This window comes from Lepisosteus oculatus, chromosome 26 (assembly GCF_040954835.1).
Source record: "Lepisosteus oculatus isolate fLepOcu1 chromosome 26, fLepOcu1.hap2, whole genome shotgun sequence".
NCBI lineage: Eukaryota > Metazoa > Chordata > Actinopteri > Semionotiformes > Lepisosteidae > Lepisosteus > Lepisosteus oculatus.
Window position 1 is genome coordinate 10,194,884 of NC_090721.1, and position 22,466 is coordinate 10,217,349.

Sequence of the window (22,466 nt, forward strand, 5' to 3'; positions counted from 1 at the left end):
ACTGGGGTCGCATTGTACCTGACGGAAACCGGATGCCCAGGCAGGTTGAGAGACACGGACATCAATTTGAGCACAAAAACAGTGGAGCTCTCTTAACGGCGGGGCTGTGTCTTCACTCGGAATAAACGAGAAATCACTACCCGCTCGCGTCGCTTGGCAGAGAAAAAAGGAATATTGACGTATCCGAGTTCCTCTCTGGGAGGGAGCCATATTGATCCGAAACACTTCGATAACCCGCCGAATCTCACCAAAAACCTTCGCGGGTGCCGGGAGGGAGAGAAGGGGACAGACTTCTCTCCCGACCCCAGGGAGTGGGGAACGCGTCCGAAACACCGTGCGCTGAAACAGGAGAGGACCCATCAGAAACTGCTGAGATCGTCTTTTAAGCTCTAACGAGCTCTTGCCAAACGAGCGAGCAGGAGTTCAGCCAGCCAGCCCTCCTCCTCCTCCTCCTCCTCCTCCCTGACCTCTCCTCCGCTCTCTCAACACAGATGGGCTTTCCACGCCTCGGCGCTCATGGAGGCTGGATTGCTGCCACCCTGTGTGCCCCGAGCCCACGTTGGCAAGCTCTTCGGAAGGCTCGCGCTGCTCGGACCCCACGGGCGCCGGATTTTCACTTCCTTTTTTCGTGCTGTGGCTCGAACAGACTGCTGTCCTCCGCAGCTCTCAGCACCCCGAAAGAGAGGAGGCTTTGGGGGTTCATGACGTTGGAACCAAGTTTGGAAACAGCTCAGATTCCACTCCACAAATGTGCACAGACATACGTTCAGCCCAGTAGTACAGGAAACATGCAAAGGAATACACTGTGCAGAGCTCTCACATGGATCTTTGGGCTTCATATACAGTTTGACGTGTTACTTTCATGCTCTCATACCATTTGGCAATTAAGGGCTGTGGAATATTGTTCCCAATATCCTGGGGCAATCCCCACCATTCCCCCTAACCTTTGGATTGTTTGGGATTCTGGAATGGCCACCTGCACGGTCCCACCCTCAATGCATGATCCCATGCGATCTGCAGATGGGGTTTTCCTTCTTGAGGCAGGTCTGCCTACACTTATACAGGCCTGGTGCTGGTGCTGCTCTCGCACGATTAAATTATTGATCAGATAGCTGGTCACTTTGGGCCATACCAAGACTGCACAGAATTAGGTTCAATTTCATATTTCCTTAAAAGACAGTATTCTGCACCTGCTTTGAGTTCTACACCTGCTCTGCTCTCTTTTTTTAATCTGATTTCCAGCCTGATTTCCAGACAGGATTTCCAGACAGGATCCAACACCCTGTTTTCGAAGCACGCCCGGCCGGTGTTTCGTCTTCAGGTGACGGGGAACTGTCTGGTGTCTCTCACGAGCTTGCTTGAGTTTCCTGGTTTTGGTGACCGAGGTGTCGGGAGAGGACTCGTGTGCACTGTAGGATCCCTCTCCCGGCGCAGTCCGACCTGTGTGCAGTGTTTGCTCTTTGTAATCTCTGTCTCTGGGCGCGTCCGTATCCCAAACATGACTGAAAAACTTCGCAAACCCAGTTTCAGCGGTCTGGAATTGTAAAGGCGTTGTCAAAAAGTCATTAATATGTTCTTGGGCTACATGTGGCAGAAAATGTATAGGGAGCACTTAAGACTCTTAACACACTGAAACAACCCATTACACGTTGTCATTTGCTGCTCCTTTAAACGAGTTAAATGATGTGTACACATCTTGAATTAACTCTCCCTTCTTGGAGATACTGTTCATAGTTCTGCACCATGCGGCTGATACAGTATGGGTTTTCTGTACAGTAAAAGCGTTTCTCTGTTCTTTCTTATCGAACATACGAAAGCTGGCAAGTGAGAGGAGCTCATTCAGCCATTTCTTGACAGAAGCCTGGACAGCCTGTTCCAGACTCTCACATACTGTATGATCCGTTGGGATTTTCACTACCAGCAAGGACTTCCAGCTCCTCACTCATCTCTGACTGCTCTCCTCCTCACATGACCCTAATAGAAATTGACTATGATCATTCACAAGGCATTTCTGTCACAGTGGTTTTACTGTGTGTTGTCTATGGTCTGCTCTAGGATCGTGGTTGTTGCCATGGCTCTCTGTGTTTTATTAGAGAGTGATCTCTGCTATTACATGAGTTTTACGAAACCCGAATTGGCTCATACGCGATGGGAGAACAGGGGAAAGGTGTCTGTTTAACGCGAAACTCACGCGATTTCCTCCCCGACCTGTTTACGTTTTGTGTCGCGGAGGAACACGTCCGAACCCGGCGGTCCGCGGAGGAACACACACACGATGCGCAGTTGTCCCACATGCTGTGTCTTGGAGGTGCTAATTGGGAGGCGCTGCTCAATTTTCGTGCTATTTTCACGAAATCGTCTGCATCTCGTCACCAGTGGACAAGGCGACAAGTCTGTGTCTAAGAAGTGTGCTGGTGATAAAATCTCAGGTGGTGAGCTTCACTTTTTTTCAAGGTAAAGTCCTAAATGTACAGTGGTATTTCTCTATTATGAATTGAACATGTATTGAAACTGTGCTAACATTTTTATTGGGGTAATTCTTAAATTTGGTAGAGCTTTGCTTAGGCATTGGGTTAGGTGGTGAGTGGTCTGCCCCTAACCCTATTTTTCCCATAAGCCCTGTTATTTTTATTGCACGATTTTGCAAAACGCGAGGTTTTACAGGAGCGCATCTGTCGCGTTCTAGCAGAGATGCCTGTACTTTTACCACACTTCCACTTTGCTATTACAGCGGTACAGCCCCACTGCCCCTACTGCCCTCACTGCCCCTACTGCCCCATCTGCTCTCACGTCCTCTGCTGTCCTCACTGCCCCTACTACCCCTTCTGCTCTCACTGCCCCTGCTGCCCCTACTGCCCTTACTCCCCTACTGCCTCTCCTGCCCTCACTGCCCCTTTCTGCCCCTTCCTTCCTCCTCCTTTCGCTGTCCTGGCCGCACCTTCGCTGGCTGTAGCAGAAGCTCTGCTTCCACTTTGGATAATGGCTTCATGCTGTGTTAGTTGCAATTATTACAAGTTTACTCTGCTGCTTGTATTAATGTGCAGCCAGGAAAACAATTGTCTGGTATTAACCCCACAGGCTCCCAGTGCTGTGCAGTCTGTTGCATTGGCAGAATCTCAGGTCTCCAACACAGCGCTGAGCTCCAAACAATACATTTACTCTTCCTCCCAGTTTGCACTGGCAGCGACGCGGAAACTGGGAGAAGTGCACGTGAGGCTGAGATCAGGAGGCTCTTTGTTACATGAAGGGTGGTGGGGGTGTGGAACAAGGTGCCCTGTCATGTTGTTGATGCAGATTCTGGGGATCAGTCAGTCACCACATGAGCTCAGTCTTCTTTCATTTGTAACCTTTTCCTATACAGTTGCCATATCAACCTGCAGCTCCCAGCTGACAGCCCCACTGTCGCTCAGCAGGTGTGAGCCTGGTCAGTACCTGGATTGGAGACCACCTGGGAAAGCTAAGGTTGTTGCTGAAAGAGGTGTTAATTGGGCCAGCAGGGGGCGCTCACCCTGCAGTCTGTGTGGGTCCTAATGCCCCAGTATAGCGACAGGGACACTATACTGTAAAAACCATCGTCCTTCGGATGAGACGTAAAACCGAGGTCCTGACTCTCTGTGGTCATTAAAAATCACAGGGCATCTCTTGAAAAGAGTAGGGGTGTAACCCCAGCGTTCTGGCCAAATTTCCCCCTGGCCTTTACCAGCCACAGCCTCCTAGTAATCCCCATCTCTGAACTGGCTTCATCACTCTGCTCTCCTCCCCACTGAGAGCTGGTGTGTGGGGAGAGGACTGGTGCATCATCCAGGTGGGGCTGCACACTGGTGGGGGTGGAGGGGATCCCCATGACCTGTAAAGCGCTTTGAGTGGAGTGTCCAGAAAAGCACTATATACTGTAAGGGTACACAATTACTATTATTATTTCCTGATGGCCCAGCCAACCTCTCAGCCATTCCTCCTAACCTTTGGATTGTCTGGGATTCTTGAATGGCCGCCTGCGCTGTCAACAGCAGCACTTTCTCGAACCCTCTTCGGGGTCCTGCCCTCAGCGCAGGCTCCAGTGCGATCTGCAGACGGGCCTTTCCTTCTTGAGCCGGGTCCTTAATTTCTGTGCGTTTGTCACATGTGATTTCCTCTTCAGGCGCCACTGTGCTCACTACAGATTTCAAAACTCTATGACTGCCTGTGCTTCACAGGCCTGTGCTGGTGCTGCTCTGGCACGATTGGATTATTGATCAGATAGCAGGTCACATTGGCCATATCAAGACTGCACAGAATTAGGTTCAATTTCATATATGCTTAAAAGACAGTATTCTGCACCTGCTTTGAGTTCTACACCGTCTTTGTCCTCTTTTTACAACGCTCATTTCCAGCCTCATCTTGCCCTGTCCAGACAAAACCCAACACCCTGTTTTTGAAGAACGCCCGGTCGGTGTTTCGTCTTCAGGTGACGGGGGAACTGTCCGGTGTCTCTCACGAGTTCTACAGCACGAAGTGTAAACGGGCAAACCAGTACTTTTCAGTTTTGGAGTACTACAGCAGTCTAATCATTATGAAAGGCTAAATCTGACACCTTTGGAAAAAATCAACTACTTGCGGACACATTGCAAATGAACCGTCATGTCAGCGTTGGTGCTCAGCGAGCGCAGCAGTAGATAGACTGAAAATGTATGTGCAGGCTCTCAGATTTCCAGCAAACTGCTGAGATTTTTTCCTCTAGTTGACTGCAATTAATTTGCGGGATATGTGTTGCATTTACAGCTTTTCAGATGTCACATATTACAACTAGGAATCCTGCATATCGGAGAGCATTTTAATTCACTGGCTCTGGATCTGTGATCAGTGCTGCAACTGGGTCTCCTTAATGCATTGGAGTGAATCTGTAGTCCAATTTTTAACCAGATACCTGTTTTAGCTGTAATTACAGCCCATAGCCAGGAAGCCAAGGCAGGACTTAATCTAGCAATGCAGGACTCCCACATTCATCTCCAGAATGGTTTCAGAGAAGAGTGATCTGGGCGCTGCGGTGATTTACAGTTATGTGTGGGGGACCTGTCTGCTTGAGGTGTGCAGGTATTGTGCATTGGGAAATGACTGCTGTTTCTTCATGCAGTGGGATGCAGCTGAGGGGTTAAGGCACTCTACTCCAGATGGCTCTTTGAGAAGGCAGAGCCCAGGTTCTCAGTCAGGCTAACTGAACTCTGACAGCATCTCTGATTAAAACCTGACCCAGATCACTCATCTCCTGCACAGGAACGCATTACCAGAACACATCTCCTCCCTCCTCCTCCTCCTCCTCCCTCGCTGTCTAACCCACCTTCATTTCTATTCCAATGCTGCCCTCTGACACTCCCTCTCCCTGCGCCCTGTCTTTCCATCTCCTCAGTTAAGATCTTCCTGCTCTTTTTGTTTCCCCCACCTGCGTCCCCTGCAGAGAGGAGATGCTGGAAGAGGAATTTTCTGGGTTTCTGTAAAGCTCGCCCATGGCACTCTCCCTCTCCCTCGTGCACAGCACAATACACAACAGTGTGGAGTGTGTGAACGGTGTGCAGAAGAGAGCAGGCCAGCAAGCTGGTTAAGTTGTTAACAGCTTATTCATCCATCGAGCATTAACAATATCAACATGAACAACAGGGCTGAGTAGCCTGTCCTCAAACTGCCATGCTTTGTGTACAGAAGTACCTCGTTTTTGGCATGTGACAGATGAGATTCTACACAGTAGAAAGGTCCCGGCATCTTTGTGATCCTGTGATGAAATCTGAAGATTCATGAAGAGCCTCTGAGCCCTTAAACAGCAGTGACTATTCTATTCTCCCTCACACCTGAAGAAGGCTCCACAGCCAAAACACTGTGTGTTGCATGGAATAAACCCGCTACCTGTTCCTCTGTGGCCTACGCATGCTGACACAGCTCCCTTCTTGAACTACTAGTGACTAGTCTATGCCAGTCAGTTGGAAGTCACAGTAAAGCAGACGCACAAGCATGGTCTCCTCATGAGGCTGGAGTCCTCGGACTGCTGGGATAGGGAACAGGACTGGAGTTTGAAGGGGGTCTGCGCCTAAACAACAGGTGCCTGTCTTTCAAGTGCTGGCACTTCGCAAGTCACTCCAATTATCTAATCAGGTGAAAATTACGTGTGAAAAAATAAGCTCAGCTCTGCGCCTGATGAGGACCCAGCACTGAGCCTGAACGCAGGGAGTAATGCAGCTGCAGGGCTGTGTTGTCAGGTGAAACGGTTTCTTTGTAAGAGGTGCTAACTAGCAGCACACAGGCCAGCTGCAGCTGTTCTGTATGCACAGATCTGCATAACGTCCCGTGAGTGTGACTTTATCCCCCTACCCCCCCCCCAAAAAAAAGTCAGTTCTTGTAATGGTGCATCGGTGGATGTCATTTTTTCTAAATCCCTCCGTTCTGGACTCTCACTTTCACCCCTGTAGCAGACACAGCATTATGGAGCACAGACTGCTTAGCAAATGGAGTGCCAGTCCACAGCGCGCCGTACTGCGGGGAGGGGGCTGAGGTGTGACTTGGTTCAGTTCCACCTGTCTGTGGGAGATGACGGGCGGGGACAGCGGAGAACCAGCCAGCAGGAGAACGAAGCTGAGGGGCAGGGGCACGAGGGTGGGGGTGGGGTGGATGATTCAAGGAAGAGGCAGAGCAGGGTGTAGGCTCCCGTGAAGCGTAGTTCAGGACCCCATGCAGACGGTATAATCCGGAAGTAAGTGGAGAAGGACAACAGGGAAAAGACTTAGAGGATCAGGACTGGTTGACAGACGGGGGGAGCGCGACGGCGGTGATCCGCTTCTCGGAGGGCGTGGCAAAGGCAAACGAGTCCAAACAGTCCAAGGAGGAATCTGGGGTGCAGTCGAGGAACCGGGGGGCCCCTCCAAGACGAGACGAACAAGGTTAAAATGCGGAACAGGATCCGGAACAGGAACGGGGAATAAAACCAGGGTAACGAGGCCAGGCCCTCCGAGCCCCGGACCCAGACGGTCAGGACGCTGTGGTGAAGCCTATTCTATCGGGTCTCTCCTGGACCCGCTGATAGACGGGCTTCTGGGCGTCCATCTCCCAATGCTGAGCCAAGAATATCGAGAGCACCAGGCTTAAATAGTGAGACACAAAACGGGTGGCAGGTGCTCATAATCAACTAAAATCCGAAAGGGTCGGAGCACGATCATGACACAGGGAATGCTGGGAAGGAAAGGGCGATCTCCCTCGTGCAGCAAAGCAGGATGTTGGCTCAAATGGCAAGAGTTCCGAGGGGTTCTGGCTCCTCGACTTTCCATTTCTAAGCCCCGGGGGGGTGCCCTGTCAAGCTTTTTGCATGCTCTACAGTTCTAATGACAGCACTGTCCCTGATCAGCTATCTTTACAGGCTTCCCATCTGGCTGATTAAAGAGCACGAAAATGAGCCGTTTTTCACACGGCGTGGCCTGGCCTTTCCAAGCAGTACTCCCTGTGGGCCGGAGATAAATATTTGCAGAACCTGCAGGGATTTGTATTAGAAACGGATAGGAGCAGCAGGCCGGAGGCTGCTGGAAGGACGTAGCTCTGCCAGCCGGAGGACGCACTGCGCTCTAAGAGGGCGTTGAAAGAATCGCATAGTGGGAAAACATTCATTTTGAAATTTTCAAAAAGGCCTGAATTTGCAATACTACGTTGTATTGAATTTCCCATTCCTCAGATCCTCAGTGCAGTGTAGTGCTGAGTTCAGTGGTGTGGGCTGCATTGAATTTGCTGTTTCTTCTATCCCCTGTCTTCGCTTATTAAGCCATACTGTAAGCTACACGGCATTTTATTTGCGATCAAATTGGAAAACCCTATTGGGTTGTATCCACCAGACTGCATTGAATCTGTGACTTGCATTTATTATACTGCATTTGTACTACTAATTTGTACCATCATCGGCTGTGGGAATTCCTGTACGTACTGTATATTCCTGAGCCTGCAGTGCCATGTAGCACTGAGCGCTGAATAGGCTCCTAGAGGATATGATCCCCTAAACAGGGACACCGTGTAGTACAGAACACGATATATAAACGCCTCCAAAGTATGGCGGCATGGTCAGGGCTCTGGGCTCCCGACTGGGGGGGTTGCAAGTTCAAATCCCAAGTGAAATGCTACTGTACCCCCTGTGCAAGATTGTTCCAGCAATCCCAATGTCTAAACAACTACCAAAAATGCGTAACCACCGGGTATCCACAAGTAGTTTAAGAACTGCAGGTTGCTTTGGCTAGAAATTTCTGTTCGAACACTGCCTTAAAAAGTCTCTCGGAATATGTCTGTAGCCAGTCCTCACCCCCCAGCTGGGATTTCCAGGTGCAGACAGAGAGAGGTGCCACCAGTGAAAATGTTAACAGTCGTCTTGACGTGTTCGAATCAAGACCTGGTGCAGCTCACGCCAGCTGAAGCACGTGAAAACAGTTTGAGAAGTAACCTGGGTTATAGGGCTGTAGGCGTTTACTGGTGTGTTTTGGGGAGTGGGCTGAGAGAGCAGTTTCTCCGGTTTGTGCTGAGCACAGCAGCGGGTGTGCAGCAGTGTAGAAGTGCAGCCGAGATCGATGGGGGATCGTGATTTCTGGTTCGGCTCTCCAGCACGGCCCTGGAGGTGAGAGATGCTCTGCTGTGGCGGCCTGCTGTGGATTAATCTCGGGCCTGCCCCCAGCCCCAGCCTCCATAATGAAGATCTTTCACACAGTTACCTCAAAACCCCCTGGGATCTGAAGCAGCTATAAATAGCGAGCAGGAATAGGTGGACTGTGTTTCTGAGGACAGGAGAAGCAGCTTGATTCAAATCCTCCGAAGGCACAGATTCTGTTATGTTAAATGCGAGTGGTTGGAGCTACAGTCCTCTTTTTGCGAAATCCTTCTGTCTGGTCCAGCCAGCCGCTGCTGGGCAAACTGATGCATTTTCTGGGGTTGGATCCAGACTGTTCTAAAGCTCAGGAATTTCTGTGAGCTCAACCCAGAGGCCGCCAAGGCCTTTCCTCCATTGTCGAATGCCAGAGCGGTCACTGACCCGTGTCTGATCTGGAATCTGTTGGATTCCTCTGTCCATTTGGTGGTCCCTCGCCCCGGTGGTGAGCAGACTGTGGTCAGCGCTGGACACAGTGTCCTTGATCTCAGTGCTCTCCTGCTCCCTGGGCTCATGTGGTGCAGGAGAGTTCTGCTCGGTCCACCACTGAGCTGTTGAAGTGCTCCGCTTGTGGTGTGAAGAGAGCTGCTGTCTTGCTTATTGGCAACCCGGTGTGCTCAGTGAAGAGCTGGAGCAAGCAGGCTCTCTTCTTACAGCTCCCCTCCTCCCCCCCATCCCCAAATCGGCCACACATTACTTCTGTCTCAGTTGTGCAGGAGAGAGAGACACAATGTTATCAACAAAATTGCCTTGAGATTGAAGAGAAACAATTTTGCTGCCTGCTAGTTTTGAGTAAATAGATGAAAAGAGCTCTGAGCAGAAGCAAATGGCTGTGTTGTTTGAAGTGGGAGCTTTGATTACCTTTGGATTTTGTCCTTTTCTTCCTGGGCTGCGGCTGCTGCTCATTCTGATGTTAAACGGCTAGATTTCTCGCAGCTGTTGGCACTGATATTTCAATATATATCTGTTGACATTGTGTTTCAAAAGCCATTACAATGAATTTCATTATGACAGAGAAGGCAGGTCTTTCAGACCATAGGGTAAGGACAGGAGTCTGCACCAGGAAAATTGATTTTTTTTTTCTTCTACATCTATTATTTCAGCAGAAGGTGCTGGGGCTGATGGCATGACAATTGAAGATCCTCTGTCTATCTGCAAAGCAATTAAACGATGCTGGAATGACAGACCCCTGTGGCACATGCTCCATATAGAGATATCGACTGCAATCCCTATTACAGCACATTTCCTCCTTAGCAGAACGATCGTGCAGTCCCATTCCCAGCACAGGCGGTCAGCGGCTCAAATCCCGCCGAGGAAGACAAACAGCCGGCTGAATTGTGGAATTCGCCGTTTTGGAATTGCTAACTGTCCACCGGCTTGGCTCCTCCGCAAGACGCTCGTACCGGAAGTGCGAGGAAGGATGCGGGAGAGAATACCACTTCCTGAGCACCTGCGGCAGAGGCAGCATCTCCTGGAGCAGGGGTTCGTGAGATTGTGATGGAAACGTCCATGTCAAATGAAATAGTCCTATTAATAAATAACAATGTAATAAGAATAAGAAAAACAACTACTAAAGTAGTAACATTAATATTTTACAAAGTGAAAGGAAGCTTGTTGAGAGGGTTGCTGTAGCGTTTATCTACATTGATTGAAAGGTTTGATTTAGTTAAAATCTCAAGGGGGGGACTTCAGACAAATCATTTAGGTTGCAGGGGTTCAGCTGACATAGGTGGGGAACCCCTGGCTTGGAGGAATGGAGCAGCTCACACTGATAGACACGCGCGGGAGGCCGCTGTAGCGTTTCAGGCAGAGGCCACCCTGGCTGGACAACCTCCGATCTCCAAGGTGTGCCCCCACGTAGGCACTGCTGCCCCTGACCAGCCTGCCAATGTGCCAGGTGCCCATGCCAACGTCATGGGAGGGCGTTCACTGCCAGACACTCAGTTCTGCTTTTCAGAAAACGAGGTCTACTTTCTTCCCTTTAAAAGATGCCCACAGGCTGGATATCATGGACCTGATTTTTGCTGAAAACACCCTCCATATTATGACTCAGAAGGTGGATCTCACCTTCTGGAGTCGGAGATCTGAGCTCGCTGCTAATTGGACATCACACCGACCGCGCCAGCCGACAGCGTGTAAAGGTATCGTTTACCGTGGTAGAATCGTGGTGGAACCACAGCGAAGCTGCAGGGAAACCAAGCACGTTTGCCACTGTATACTGCCGTACAGACCCGGCGGGATGCCAAAAGACCTCCCGATGTTCTCAGTGGGATGTTTTGTTCATGTGGTGGCAGATCCACTGCGCGCACGCACACACACACACACACACACACACACACACACACACACGCACACACACGGGGTTAGTGTAAATGTTGGCTGCTATTTTTAAACCCTTTTTGCGACGCGCGCAGAGCTAACGCAGCGCGGAGCTCTGGTGGCTTCGCGCGGCTGTGGGCAGAGGGACACGACGGCTCTCGCGCGCGGCAGTCTGCGGTCGGCGCCGCCCCCCCACACTCGTCAAACCGCCGCGTCTACCCCCGCGGCCTCCTGGGACTGCTGACATCACAGCGCCGGGAGAGACGCACGTCCAAGCTCTCGACAGGCAGCCTCCCAACTTAATCTCGTCACCGGAGAGTGACAATAATCACATTATTGGTGACACTGCCATTGTTTCGTATTTCTACGGTTTTATTTTGCCCCTGTATTTTGCAACCTAATTCCTTGCCCCTTCCAGGCAGCAGACAGCTGTAAGAAGATACCGCTGTCAACACTCGTGCATAAAATCTTCAGTAGTGCTTAGAAACGACACAATATTCGCGCACAAATACATCCTGACACCTCTTCAGGTTTTATAGGCGCTCTGAGATGCCGGAACAAGCATTTACCAGACTTCACAGAGGTTTATGTGAGGTTGAGAGCTGAAATAACAGAGCAGCGCCATTTGGGTGAATAAATAATCTTGGAACAGAAGGGAGCTGGGCTCGGAAATTCAGACTCGGTGAAGGCCATGAAAATACCGCTGCTGAGCCGTCTGGTCGTTTTCGGGTTTTACCAGCTGCTGGTTGTGATTCAAACGGCCCTGGTGGCGCAGGAAAACAGATCCCTATCACCAATGCAGACTCCCTGGCTTTCGTTTAAATCCAAAACCCCACGGCCTGCAAAACCTGTGGCAGCTCAAACTGCTGCATATAAACTTCCCAGGGGGCGACGCGCCAGACGATCCGGCCAGTGTAGTTTCATTTCTGCACACCGACAAAGTGTAGGGCCTGGACAAAACATTAGGAACCCCCCCAGTTAAATAAGCAGGCTTTCTTTGTGGCGAGGGTGCATGGTTGAAGAGCATTAAACAGGTCTCCATCACCTTCCTTGGCCAGGACGCTGCCCGGATCTGCATTCAGCCTGGGGCTACTGGAGCCAGAGCTGTGGGCGGGTCAGTATCACACGCCGTCTCTCGCCGTAGCTAGGAGCCATTATGCTGGGAGAGCGTGAATGCTATTGGGCTAAAATAATAATAATAATAATAATAATAATAATAATAATAATAATCATCATTGCTTACACTTATAGAGCGCTTTTCCGGACACTCCATTCAAAGTCCTTTACAGGTAATGGGGATCCCCTCCACCACCACCAGTGTGCAGCCCCACCTGGATGATGCACCAGTCCTCTCCCCACACACCAGCTCTCAGTGGGGAGGAGAGCAGAGTGATGAAGCCAGTTCAGAGATGGGGATTATTAGGAGGCCATGATTGGTAAAGGCCAATGGGAAATTTGGCCAGGACGCTGGGGTTACACCCCTACACTTTTCGAGAAACGCCCTGGGATTTTTAAGGACCACAGAGAGTCAGGACCTCGGTTTTACGTCTCATCCAAAGGACGGCGCCTGTTTACAGTATAGTGTCCCCATCACTATACTGGGGCACTAGGGCAAATGTTTAAAACCCTGGTGTGTGTTGCCACGCCTCTCTCAGATTGCTCTTGCTGCCTGTAGAAGTCCAGTGTGTTGTATAGAGAAGGCTGAATGAAGTTCCTGCACGCCACAGGAGAGAGGAGGCCATTCAACCCATTGCAGTATTTTTAGTTCGGATTCTCTGTATCCTTGTAGCCCTTGTGAAGCAGCGCAGGAGAAATGTTTGACTTGGAAGAAAACGCTGAGCCGAGAGAAATTCTTTAGGGATCCGAATATTTTGCCCAGAAATGAGGAGTGTAGCCGTGCACCGCATGAGCAGATTATCACTGTAAAATAATCTCCGGCAGGCTGAGGATCCCAGTTTCCTGCCATTGAGACAAACATTTATTAGTGTTGCTAATACCTCCTTAATCTGGCTCTGCATTTCTCTCTGTGCTTTCCCCGCTGCCTGGCTACCAAGTTATCTTTCCATCTACACAGCACTCCGGATAAGGACGAGCCAATTAATTATCAAATACAGTGCCGAACAGCTCTGCTGTAGGCTGGAACATGTTTCCTATCTCTCTTTTCGCCAAAACTGACATGAACTCTGGCTGAAAACCATCTAATAACTCATGAACATCTTGCACTTCCTCTTACAGTCATCTCATGACCTGGCATTAGGTGAGATCGGCCTAGATTTCAGCTGATCAGAGTTGGGGACTCAACATCTACATGGCGAACAGTACACTGATTGCCAGCAGGACTCAGAGGAAATAATAATTCCCTACACTTATACTGTATAGCGCTTTTCTGAACACTCCACTCAAAGCGCTTTACAGGTAATGGGGATCCCCTCCACCTCCACCAGTGTGCAGCCTCACCTGGATGATGCACCAGTACTCTCCCCACACACCAGCTCTCAGTGGGGAGGAGAGCAGAGTGATGAAGCCAGTTCAGAGATGGGGATTATTAGGAGGCCATGATTGGTAAGGACCAATGGAAAATTTGGCCAGGACGCCAGGGTTACACCCCTACTCTTTTTGAGAAACGCCCTGGGACAGAGCGCTCTTTGGATGGATGGGTTATTTGGATGGGTTCCTATCTCTTCTGCTCTTGAAACACTAATCCGCCCACCTTTGTGCTGCACCTCTCCATTTTATTTTAGGATCCAAAACCTCTGTGCAAGTGCTGCTCCTACTGTGTGGAGAATGGCGGTAGGCATTCTCCAGAGGGCACTAAACTCAGCTGGATACACCCCGTACTTGGATAAGGAATGCAATAACACACTGTTATCCCTCATTCGGTGCGTGGGATTACTGTTCCCTAAAAACATTATAGAACCCCCTGCTCTGTTTGCTCCTCCTCCTGAGTGCCGGTAATGTTGCCACTGCCACTTATAAAGCAATCATGGAACATTGATTTCGGGGGAATCCTGGACAGAGGGAGCCCGTCTCCACATGCAACATGGCTGCCGTTCTTTGTTAAAACGGAAGAGCTTTTCTGGCCCCACGCCTATTGAATGTTCACTCCTCTTGGATCTCCTCCCGCTCCGGCCTCGTCATGAGACTCGTCTGCCTGGCCTCTGTCGGGCTTTGAGCCGTGTGAGACGCTTGATCGTTCCCGAGCCCTCCTGCGGTAAAACGAGTACCAGTCCGGTGCTGGACCTGCTTCCCAGCAGGAATGCCTACAGCCCCCCCCCCCCCCCAGGGTGAGCATTCCCCTTCTGCGGGACCATCAGTGATGGCGGGTCCTGTCTGGTGGCGCTGTGTTGCTCTCACGGCTGTTCACTTTAACACGCCAGTGCTCCAGACACGGAGGGTCTAATTGAGGAGTGCACTCCTCCTGAGCACTCCAGCAAACGCGCTGGGACTTCTCACGTCTGGTGTGCATTACAGCCAGAACATGACAGGAGAGATGGGAGAGGAGCGGCTTAACAGTGATGGGGGAGGGTGGAGGGAGATGGGCGAGGGCGAGGAGAGAGGCAGAGGGAAGGCAGCGAGAGAGCAGGGGTAGAGAGGGGGTCCAGGAGGAAGCGTCGGAACAGAATAGCTGCACTGCTGAGAGCTGCAGCCCCAGCCAACCAGGAGCCCCAGATTCGCAATCGTTCTGGGAATCAAAACACTTCTTAATAATTCAGCACGGATGGAAAAAAAGAACTCTGCAGCAAGCCAGTCCTGAGCTACAGAGCGAAGACAGAGACAAAACGTGGAAGGAAGAGCAGAGCGAACAAAAGTGCATTCAGAACGTTTAGCTGACTGCTCCCCGCCTGGAGACAGGGGTGGGGATGTAGTTAACAAGATGTGTGTTCATTAGGTCTGTGCCAGTGTGCCGGGCTGCACCGTGTTCAAGAGCTCAGTATCAGAGCTACTGAACACAGAGAGAGTGCTGGGCTGCAGTGGGTTTAGTAGCCCAGTCTCAGAGTGCTGGGCTGAAGTGTGTTCAGTAGCTCAATGTCAGTGTGCTGGGCTGCAGTGTGTTCAGTAGCTCAGTGTCGCTGTGCTGGGTGGAATGTGTTCAGTAGCTCAGTGTCAGTGTGCTGGGCTGCAGTTTGTTCACTAGCTTAGTATCAGAGTGCCGGGCTGCAGTGTGTTCAGTAGCTCACTGTCAATGTGCTGTGTTGCAGTGTGTTCAGTAGCTCAGAGTCATTGTGCTGGGCTGCTGTGTGTTCACTAGCTCAGTATCAGAGTGCCAGGCTTCAGTGTGTTCAGTAGCTCAGTGTCAGTGTGCTGGGCTGAAGTGTTCAGTAGTTCAGTGTCACAGTGCTGGGCTGCAGTGTTCAGCAGCTCAGTGTCAAGAGTGCTGGGCTGCAGCGTGTTCAGTAGCTCAGTGTTGGCATACAGAGCTGCAGTGTGTTCAGTAGGTCTGTGTCAAGAGTGCTGAGCTGCAGTGTGTTCAGTAACTTAGTGTTAGCATACAGAGCTGCAGTGTGTTCAGTAGGTCTGCGTCAGAGTACTGGGCTGCACTGTGTTCAGTAGCTCAATGTTACAGTGTTGAACCACTGTGTGTTCAGTAGCTAGGTGATTAGACTGATTTGCATGTACATGGGGGAAAAATGAAGAAATTTAAAAATTTAAAAGCAATTTTACGCTAAAGTAATCAAATCAAGCTGTCAGCCGTGGTGTACTGACTCGTCTGTCTTACCACAATAAATTTAGAACAAGTAAGTAAATGACTTCCAGTGCAATCTGTTTGGTTAGCTTTTTCAATTTGTCTAGGCTGACATTCACTCCTTTTACATCTTTCTTTTATTGAGCTTAATTTTAATTGAATTTTGTCTCAGAAAACAATCCAAAATGCTCTGCCCTACGTCTGCATCTCCTTGGGTTACAGTTTCATTTCTGCGCTCAGACAGCAAGGTAGAATGCTGAAACACTCAGCAATTAGACCGAACCCCAGTGATTAGAGGGTTCTTGTTATAATTCCCATAAATGCATTATTTATATACACCCGGCAAATATCCACATCCCAGTCGTCAGACTTTGGAGGGCGGGGGGGGGGAGCCATCTGCCTGCACGTCTGGTGAGTTTATACACTGCGCTGTTGTCTGTAAGTCAGTCTGTCTTTTGCTTTCCCTTTCTGTCAGGCTTAAAATCTCCATTGTAAGCACATTGTGCACCGTGACTGCACAGGGCCCCGTCAGGGACTGCGAAACAACACAAGCAGAGAGCCGGTGAGATGAGGTTGAATGGGGCTTTTAGTTCAGAGGCAGGTGGACAGACAGACGTGATAATGATAACGGATGGCCCGGTGCTTATCTGTCTGCTCCATTCCGCGGCAGATTGCTGTGCTTTGTACATCCAACCAAGTGGCTGCGTGGCTGAGGTCACTAGAAGAGAATGAGCCATTTGCACACCGACACGCTGCCTGAGCCACAGCCCTGCAGTCCAGGGGGGTATGTGTATGCGGGTACAAACCAGATCTGCTCTCTTCTTTCAATGGAAACAGACAGGACTGTATTTGCATGCCAGACAGAAATACAGGTCAGCTTCTCGTCCTGTCTGTCTCTTCCTGCCCGGTGAGTCAGTATGCTGCCTCTCCTACAGCCATGCAGCGTGTAAGCACGAATCCGAGCTGTGAGGTCCCTCACTCTTCTGCCCTTTTGTCTACTGAAAGCTGGTGGTGATTATGAGGGGCAGAGGAGTCTAAATGTAGGCTCTGATTCCCCGGAGCCCCACTCCAAACAAAGCAGGCTGACCCTGGCTCGCCCTGCGCGCACCTCTCCTCCTCGCTCTGCAAACACAGCTTCGCAAAGCACACACTGCCTTCAAAACAGACTTAATACAGCCACTTCATGTACCAGCCACACTCTGTCTCCTCTCTCGGCTGAATAGCTAGAGCTCCAGCACGCACACCGTGTCAACATGCTCTCAGAGCACTGTGCAGCCTAGCACAGCCCCGTGCACTAGCACTGCGCTATAACCCCACACAGCCACTTCATACCACAGTACAGTGGCCTCATCATCCAATGGATTAGTGCAGCTACTTCATGGTGGTGTTTATCATAAGGACCTCTTAATAGCCAAAGCCAGCAGGATTGTGTTGATATTTAAAGACGCCGGTGACACTGACTTTTGTCTGTTAATTATTGTAAAGAACCATTGCAACTCTTTGCTTGTTGTTTGTTTTTTTCTAGTGGTACGGCCCACGAGCACACAGCCTGTCAAAGTTGGGAGGACCAGGAAAGGCATTCTGCGATTAGATAACCAACCCCGTCAGATAACCTCAGTGCAAAAACCCGCAGTCACAGAAGACATGTCATACAAGCAACAGATACTGTAAGCAGATCGAGTGATTTCAGATACCGCTTTTCATTTAGAGATGTGTTTTATGAAGTTGAGCACGATGCATTTTACAGCAGGGGCTACCAGAAGCCTGGCTTTGATGGAGTGTTCAGTGGCTGAACACGGGGGGGATGCTTCCTGCTCTGTGCTGTGACAGCCTCGTTTGGATCAGAGTAACAGAGTAAGTGCACATCGGGGGTCACATTGGCTTGGGGATCCCGTTACAGATCATGGCTGGGTGATGAACTGTGCCCGGGGCGGGGGGTAGGTGGGGCTCCAGTGAGACAGGGTACGGTGGGCACTGAGCTACACTGGTGGAGCACGAACCAACCACCGCAGATCCAGCTGGCACAAACCAGAGCAGGGCAGAGCAGCTGCACACACCAGGGCTCGACCAGGGCGGTTACGGCTGACCATGTGCCAAGGGCCTTTTCTGGAAAGGGAACGATGCTCAGGCCTTCCTGGAGCACAGTCACGAGCTGGTGCACGTGGCATCGCCTCTAAATATTCAACAGCGGGGCTGTTGCAGCAGCTGCCCCTGGGTCCCCTGTGTGCTTCTCTTTCGGAGCCTGCGCGGGGCTGAGCCGGAGAGGAGCTGGTGAATAATGAAGCTGTTTCAGGAGGAAGCTGGCCCAGAAAGCGGGCCGGCAGGGCCGCGCCGGTGCCAGGCCCTCCCCGCCCGTGCCGCCGCCGCCGCCGAGGCCGCGGATGAAAATGCATCCTCTGCTCCGCGGCCCCAGTCGGGCGGCCGCCGCGCGCGCGATGGAGCGAGCGAGGGAGCAGCTGGCTGGCACATCTGTCCTGTTAGCCGCAGCTAACAGGGGTGACATTTCCACTAACAGCCCTGCGTGTCAGTGAAGAGGCTTTTTTTGGGGGGGAGTGGGGAGTTGCCTATTAAGGCCAGGGTTTGTACTTTTAACCAGCCCGGAGGAGAGTTCCGCATTTGAGATCTCTGCGCCAGTGACTGTAACTCACAATGCCATCACAGGATCTTCTGACACCATCCCACTAAGCACAGTGCTTTCCAGATCTCCCACGGTTTTGCACAGGCCTACAGACTCCCACTACCGTTGTTGTACTGTCTCCCACATCCTCTTGTTTATAGGATTGAAATGTTAATAGTTCTTACTATCAGATAAACATATACTGCTGTGGTCTTCTCTCCCAGTGCCTCAGCTCTAACCACTAGCCCACACTGCCCCTCTCCCAGTGCCTCAGCTCTAACCACTAGCCCACACTGCCTCTCTCCCACTGCCTCAGCTCTAACCACTAGCCCACACTGCCTCTCTCCCAGTGTCTCAGCTCTAACCACTAGCCCACACTGCCTCTCTCCCAGTGCCTCAGCTCTAACCACTAGCCCACACTGCCTCTCTCCCAGTGCCTCAGCTCTAACCACTAGCCCACACTGCCTCTCTCCCAGTGCCTCAGCTCTAACCACTAGCCCACACTGCCTCCCTTAACAGTTGCGACCAGTTCACACGTTGTCAGAGCTACTGTGAGAGCAAGGCACTGGTTCTTAAGAGGACTGCAGGCTTCCAGTCAGATTATGTCACAGTGCTCAATTAACCCAATCAGATTCTGCATTTAACCCGCTCTGATACTTTACAGTGCCCATCTGAGCTAGCTGTTTATGATCCCCTCTAGTGCTGCCAAAACCAGATTGCCTGTGAAGCCCGCAATCCATCACCGTGAAGGAGCTGAATGACACGGAAGACCTGTTTCTTCCATTAAGGCTGAGCCTGAGCCAGGAGCTTGCTTCCTCTGCCTCTGTCTCCGAGATAAAAACAGGTAAAGGCTCTTTCTGAGCTGTGTGAATCAGAAGCAGGAGAGATACCAGGATGAAACAACGTGAGAATATTAGCTCAGAGTAACAGGGAGAGCGTGCAAATGAGCTGTTCACCATTCTAGCTGTTTTCACCTTCTAAATAATTAACAATTCTGTGTGTATCTAGAGACAAAGAGTGAGTCTGCCTCTGTAATATCATATCAGAAGGCTGTGGTAGAACTGCATATAAAATAACGCAGGACAGAGCTGAGAACGCCAGACAGAGTGGATTCTTGTGCTTTCCATCTATTTAAGAGTCTTATGTAACGCTAGGTTATTGCAATTCATAATTCACTTTATTCTGCACCATCTTGGCGACTGCAGCATTAAATGCGACGAACTGTGCCCAGCGGTTTCTGGGTAGCGGCCTGACTGTGCTCCTCTCAGCCGGAGGAATTTCTGTGATGTTGCCCGGCTGCAGCCTGGATTTGTGGGCAGGTCACCTGTGAGAGGATTTAGAGAGGCGTCCCATCAGGATCAGGACATCGGAACTGACGCAGGAGCTGCACGTAAGGGGGGAGCGTTCGCCCTCTCTTCGTCCAGCTGTCGTATCACCCTGCAGCTCCCAGCTGGCAGCCCACTGGAGCAGGTGTGAGCCTGGCCAGTACCTGGATGGGAGACCTCCTGGGAAAAACTAAGGTTGCTGCTGGAAGAGGTGTTAGTGGGGCCAGCAGGGGGCGCTCACCCTGTGGTCTGCTTGGGTCCAAATGCCTCAGTATAGAGACGGGGACACTATACTGGAAAAAGGCGCCGTCCTTTGGATGAGATGTAAAACCGAGGTCCTGACTCTCTGTGGTCATTAAAAATCCTAAGGTGTCTCTCAAAAACACCCTGGCCAGTGTCCTGGCCAAATTTCCCTCTGGTCTTTACCAATCATGGCCTCCTAATAATCCCCATCTCTGAACTGGCTTCATCACTCTGCTCTCCTCCCCACTGAGAGCTGGTGTGTAGGGAGAGTACTGGTGCATCATCCAGGTGGGGCTGCACACTGGTGGTGGTGGAGGGGATCCAGAAAAGCGATATATAAGTGTAAGCAGTTATTATTATCTTGCTTGCCTGGTTGCTCACAGTTTATGGGACCTGGATCTGATGGGGTTTTTTGAAAGGCTGGACAGCTTGTTCCAGACACCTAGCACCCTTTGTGTAAAGAAACACAACCAGTCCGCTGCCCACACTCGCTTCCCCAAAGGGGGAGCATCACTCCACCTGCTCAACAGGACTAACCCCCTCACCTCCGTGAGACAGATCCCCGCAGCCTGCCCATTTATCCCCACATCCCACCCCAGTCCAGCATGTCCCCTGTACTGCATGTCAAAGCTGGCGCCTGTCCTATTAAAAGTAAAACACTTAGTGCTATTAAATCATTAGGCTTGTTACATGGCCCCTAACCTATATCTGTACAGTCTTCTGCAGTATGTTCACACCAGCAAGGTGGCTTGTCAGAGGGTTTTTAGCCCATCTGACACTAATGATAAAAACCACTAAAGGTCCATTCCACTGGCGCTGACACAGGTGTGGATGGATGTGATATCCTTTTCTCACTTAGCTGGATTCTGTCGGGTAATTGGGCAAAGTGGAGCAGGAGAAGACGTTTCACACCGGAGCTAAAAAGCTCTGGAAATCGTAAGCCAGACAGCTCCCTTCGTGCGCCGCAGGAGGGGTTTTAATCGGAGAGAGACGGAGAGCGCGCAGCTGGGCAGAAGGGGACGAGGCTATTAGCGCCCGAAGAAGGCGAATCAGATCTCCGTCAGAGGGAAGCTGTCTGGGGGCCGGGAGACGCTAATGCCGAGAAGGTGCTTGTCAGCCCCCCCTCCCCTCCAGCTTTCTTTCGGGGTCTCGGCCGGGGGGGCCTGTGACACCTTAGGTGGAAGCAGGAGTAGTGCAGTGATCTCGGCAGTGACGCGAGTTTCCGAAACCCGAATTGGCTCATACGCGATGGGAGAACGGGGGAAAGGTGTCTGTTTAACGCGAAACTCACGCGATTTCCTCCCCGACCATGTTTACATTTTGTGTCGCGGAGGAACACGTCCGAACCCGGCGGTCCGCGGAGGAACACACACACGATGCGCAGTTGTCCCACGTGCTGTGTCTTGGAGGTGCTAATTGGGAGGCGCTGCTCAATTTTCGTGCTATTTTCACAAAATCGTCTGCATCTCGTCACCAGTGGACAAGGCAACAAGTCTGTGTCTAAGAAGCATGCTGGTGATAAAATCTCAGGTGGTGAGCTTCACTTTTTTTCAACGTAAAGTCCTAAATGTACCGTAGTATGTCTTTATTATGAATTGAACATGTATTTAAACTGTGCTAACATTTTTATTAGGGTAATTCTTAAATTTGGTAAAGCTTTGCTTAGGCATTGGGTTAGGTGGTGAGTGGTCTGCCCCTAACCCTATTTTTCCCATAAGCCCTGTTATTTTTATACGCGAGATTTTACAGGAGCGCATCTCCAAGACACCTGTACTTGGGGGGCCCAAACTCACCGATTCGCTGGGGTGACGGAGGGTTGTTTTCCAGGTTCTCCGAGCATTGACCAGGGTGGGATGCTCCTAACAGTATTTTCACAACCCTGCCTGCAGTGTCACCTTTTTCACACCAGTCATTTACTGCGCTTAACCACAGCTCCCTGAGCTCTGCTCTGCATTTACCATGGTACACAACAGTAAACTTCCAGAAAAGACGGCTGGCCCTGACTGCTGTTTCAGGTAGTGTCAAAGGTCACTAAGAGGTCAGAGGCTTTAACTTCCTTAACCTTGCTGGTGACATCATTGACTTAGGTCCCTGTTCGCTTCTTTGGTTGCTGTTGTGCTGGGGTACTTGTCCTGGACCAATCTCTTCCGTGTTCCAGGATATTTAAAAGTGAAAGTGAAAGGTCGTGCGAATGATTCTGTCTCTCCGTCTCTCTCCTCGCCTCTCGAAACGCCTGGCCCACCCCTGTCCTCAGCTAGATGTCTTAGGAAGGCCAGGTCCATTCTCAAGGACCCCAGTCATCCCAGTCACAAACTCTTTTCCCTCCTACCGTCCAGTAAATGGTACCGAAGCATTCGGTCCAAATCCAACAGACTACAGAACAGCTTCTACCTCCAGGCAATAAGACTGCTAAACAGCCAACCTGCAGCTCCTTCAGCAGATCACCTGTAATGGCTACATGGACACAGTCTTCACTGTCTTCAGCACAACCGCACTGCTTGTATATCCTGCACACACCCTGGACACAGCAGCTCTACTCATATTGAGTTTGATTCCATTTCTATGACATCTATTACTAAGTAACCTTATTTTCATAGTGATTTTTGTGTTTTTTGTGATTTTTGTGATTTCTGTGAGCTCGCG

The 22,466-nt window shown here is 50.7% G+C and overlaps 2 protein-coding genes across 2 annotated transcripts in view; one reads left to right on the forward strand and one right to left on the reverse strand.

Moving 5' to 3' along the window:
- rtn4rl1b (reticulon 4 receptor-like 1b) overlaps positions 1–22,466 on the reverse strand; it is a 102,783-nt gene that overhangs the window by 75,011 nt on the left and 5,306 nt on the right. The gene's annotated exons all lie outside the window — the stretch shown is intronic.
- The window catches only part of dph1 (diphthamide biosynthesis 1), a 104,911-nt gene continuing 99,836 nt past the window's right edge, over positions 17,392–22,466 (forward strand). The window contains exons 1-2 of the mRNA XM_069184154.1: positions 17,392–17,492; positions 18,956–19,099. The gene's annotated coding sequence lies outside the window, so the exon portion shown is untranslated. The remainder of the gene's footprint in view (positions 17,493–18,955; positions 19,100–22,466) is intronic.